Genomic DNA, 4,304 nt, shown 5'->3' with positions numbered 1-4,304 from the left:
ATATAAGGCGGCTCGGCCGACCAATAAATAATAAACAGGATATAAGGCGGCTCGGCCGACCAATAAATAATAAACAGGATATAAGGCGGCTCGGCCGACCAATAAATAATAAACAGGATATAAGGCGGCTCGGCCGACCAATAAATAATAAACAGGATATAAGGCGGCTCGGCCGACCAATAAATAATAAACAGGATATAAGGCGGCTCGGCCGACCAATAAATAATAAACAGGATATAAGGCGGCTCGGCCGACCAATAAATAATAAACAGGATATAAGGCGGCTCGGCCGACCAATAAATAATAAACAGGATATAAGGCGGCTCGGCCGACCAATAAATAATAAACAGGATATAAGGCGGCTCGGCCGACCAATAAATAATAAACAGGATATAAGGCGGCTCGGCCGACCAATAAATAATAAACAGGATATAAGGCGGCTCGGCCGACCAATAAATAATAAACAGGATATAAGGCGGCTCGGCCGACCAATAAATAATAAACAGGATATAAGGCGGCTCGGCCGACCAATAAATAATAAACAGGATATAAGGCGGCTCGGCCGACCAATAAATAATAAACAGGATATAAGGCGGCTCGGCCGACCATTAAATTAATTAAATTACTAATAAATAATATAGGCGGTATTCCGGCCATTATAACATGATATAAATAATAGTAGAGGCGGTATACCGACCATTATAACAGGGTATAAATGATACAAATAAATTTTACCGAATCGCAGAGTGATCGTGTTGATAACGTGTTATGAAAAGAACTGGAATTTTATTGTATCGCGAGAATTTAAATAAGGGCAAAATTTATACCCGTAGAATTTATAACACTGATAGAAAGATTATTACAGAGGGAAAAGAAGAGTGAATGATGCATTTTCAAATGATCGAAATCGATCATGTATATATAGAAAAAAAATTTACTGTGCAAATAGTGCAGCGGGCCCTACATCTTTAATATTTTCAACGAAAACGGTTCCTCCTCCTATTTTTGACTTTCGTAACAATATTGTATTTGTTTGAAATATCTCTTTCAAATAATGTGGAATCAAAATCTATATAAAACTAAAATGAAGCAGAAAAAAAAACCATTTCCCCTTGTATTTTCTCTGGTCTTCACGCTGGCCATAAGCCATGAACTTTCATTAGCCGGCCCTACCCGAAAAACAAGTCTTAGAATATTTTAAAATTTCTATAGTTTAAAATTTCTGTAGCTTTTTTTTTTTTACTTGAAGATATTAAAACTGAAGTTTTGCAATTTATGGAAAAGTGAAAAATTACACGGAGACATATTTTTCTATTGTCCGTTAACATCTACACATATTTTCTACTTGTCAAATATTTTCATTGACACTACAAGAAAACACATGCTTAGCGAGGAAATTTAACGAGGAAAAACAATCCTCGTAAATTTACGTCGATTTTACGAGGAACTTACGTGGAAAACTAAAGTCATCGTTATTTCCTCGTAACGTAACGACAAAAGTGTTTCGTCGTAAAGTGGATGTAATTTAACGAGTATTTTACGAGGAAAAACTATTTCCTCGTAAATAACACGCAAAGTTTACGTCGTATTTACGAGGAAATAGTTTTTCCTCGTAAAATACTCGTTAAATTACATCCACTTTACGACGAAACACTTTTGTCGTTACGTTACGAGGAAATAACGATGACTTTAGTTTTCCACGTAAGTTCCTCGTAAAATCGACGTAAATTTACGAGGATTGTTTTTCCTCGTTAAATTTCCTCGCTAAATACACGTAAACTATTTCCTCGTAAATAACACGCAAAGTTTACGTCGTATTTACGAGGAAATAGTTTTTCCTCGTAAAATACTCGTTAAATTACATCCACTTTACGACGAAACACTTTTGTCGTTACGTTACGAGGAAATAACGATGACTTTAGTTTTCCACGTAAGTTCCTCGTAAAATCGACGTAAATTTACGAGGATTGTTTTTCCTCGTTAAATTTCCTCGCTAAATACACGTAAACTATTTCCTCGTAAATAACACGCAAAGTTTACGTCGTATTTACGAGGAAATAGTTTTTCCTCGTAAAATACTCGTTAAATTACATCCACTTTACGACGAAACACTTTTGTCGTTACGTTACGAGGAAATAACGATGACTTTAGTTTTCCACGTAAGTTCCTCGTAAAATCGACGTAAATTTACGAGGATTGTTTTTCCTCGTTAAATTTCCTCGCTAAATACACGTAAACTATTTCCTCGTAAATAACACGCAAAGTTTACGTCGTATTTACGAGGAAATAGTTTTTCCTCGTAAAATACTCGTTAAATTACATCCACTTTACGACGAAACACTTTTGTCGTTACGTTACGAGGAAATAACGATGACTTTAGTTTTCCACGTAAGTTCCTCGTAAAATCGACGTAAATTTACGAGGATTGTTTTTCCTCGTTAAATTTCCTCGCTAAATACACGTAAACTATTTCCTCGTAAATAACACGCAAAGTTTACGTCGTATTTACGAGGAAATAGTTTTTCCTCGTAAAATACTCGTTAAATTACATCCACTTTACGACGAAACACTTTTGTCGTTACGTTACGAGGAAATAACGATGACTTTAGTTTTCCACGTAAGTTCCTCGTAAAATCGACGTAAATTTACGAGGATTGTTTTTCCTCGTTAAATTTCCTCGCTAAATACACGTAAACTATTTCCTCGTAAATAACACGCAAAGTTTACGTCGTATTTACGAGGAAATAGTTTTTCCTCGTAAAATACTCGTTAAATTACATCCACTTTACGACGAAACACTTTTGTCGTTACGTTACGAGGAAATAACGATGACTTTAGTTTTCCACGTAAGTTCCTCGTAAAATCGACGTAAATTTACGAGGATTGTTTTTCCTCGTTAAATTTCCTCGCTAAATACACGTAAACTATTTCCTCGTAAATAACACGCAAAGTTTACGTCGTATTTACGAGGAAATAGTTTTTCCTCGTAAAATACTCGTTAAATTACATCCACTTTACGACGAAACACTTTTGTCGTTACGTTACGAGGAAATAACGATGACTTTAGTTTTCCACGTAAGTTCCTCGTAAAATCGACGTAAATTTACGAGGATTGTTTTTCCTCGTTAAATTTCCTCGCTAAATACACGTAAACTATTTCCTCGTAAATAACACGCAAAGTTTACGTCGTATTTACGAGGAAATAGTTTTTCCTCGTAAAATACTCGTTAAATTACATCCACTTTACGACGAAACACTTTTGTCGTTACGTTACGAGGAAATAACGATGACTTTAGTTTTCCACGTAAGTTCCTCGTAAAATCGACGTAAATTTACGAGGATTGTTTTTCCTCGTTAAATTTCCTCGCTAAATACACGTAAACTATTTCCTCGTAAATAACACGCAAAGTTTACGTCGTATTTACGAGGAAATAGTTTTTCCTCGTAAAATACTCGTTAAATTACATCCACTTTACGACGAAACACTTTTGTCGTTACGTTACGAGGAAATAACGATGACTTTAGTTTTCCACGTAAGTTCCTCGTAAAATCGACGTAAATTTACGAGGATTGTTTTTCCTCGTTAAATTTCCTCGCTAAATACACGTAAACTATTTCCTCGTAAATAACACGCAAAGTTTACGTCGTATTTACGAGGAAATAGTTTTTCCTCGTAAAATACTCGTTAAATTACATCCACTTTACGACGAAACACTTTTGTCGTTACGTTACGAGGAAATAACGATGACTTTAGTTTTCCACGTAAGTTCCTCGTAAAATCGACGTAAATTTACGAGGATTGTTTTTCCTCGTTAAATTTCCTCGCTAAATACACGTAAACTATTTCCTCGTAAATAACACGCAAAGTTTACGTCGTATTTACGAGGAAATAGTTTTTCCTCGTAAAATACTCGTTAAATTACATCCACTTTACGACGAAACACTTTTGTCGTTACGTTACGAGGAAATAACGATGACTTTAGTTTTCCACGTAAGTTCCTCGTAAAATCGACGTAAATTTACGAGGATTGTTTTTCCTCGTTAAATTTCCTCGCTAAATACACGTAAACTATTTCCTCGTAAATAACACGCAAAGTTTACGTCGTATTTACGAGGAAATAGTTTTTCCTCGTAAAATACTCGTTAAATTACATCCACTTTACGACGAAACACTTTTGTCGTTACGTTACGAGGAAATAACGACGAAATTTAAAAATAAAGATGGAGTTTGGAATATATGAAAATAAGGAATATGGAGTTTGGGGTTTGGAATATGAGGTTTGGGGTTTCGGGTTTCGGGTTTG

This window comes from Brassica oleracea, chromosome C8 (assembly GCF_000695525.1).
Source record: "Brassica oleracea var. oleracea cultivar TO1000 chromosome C8, BOL, whole genome shotgun sequence".
In the NCBI taxonomy this organism is placed as follows: domain Eukaryota; kingdom Viridiplantae; phylum Streptophyta; class Magnoliopsida; order Brassicales; family Brassicaceae; genus Brassica; species Brassica oleracea.
Note: the sequence above shows the minus strand (reverse complement) of the source record.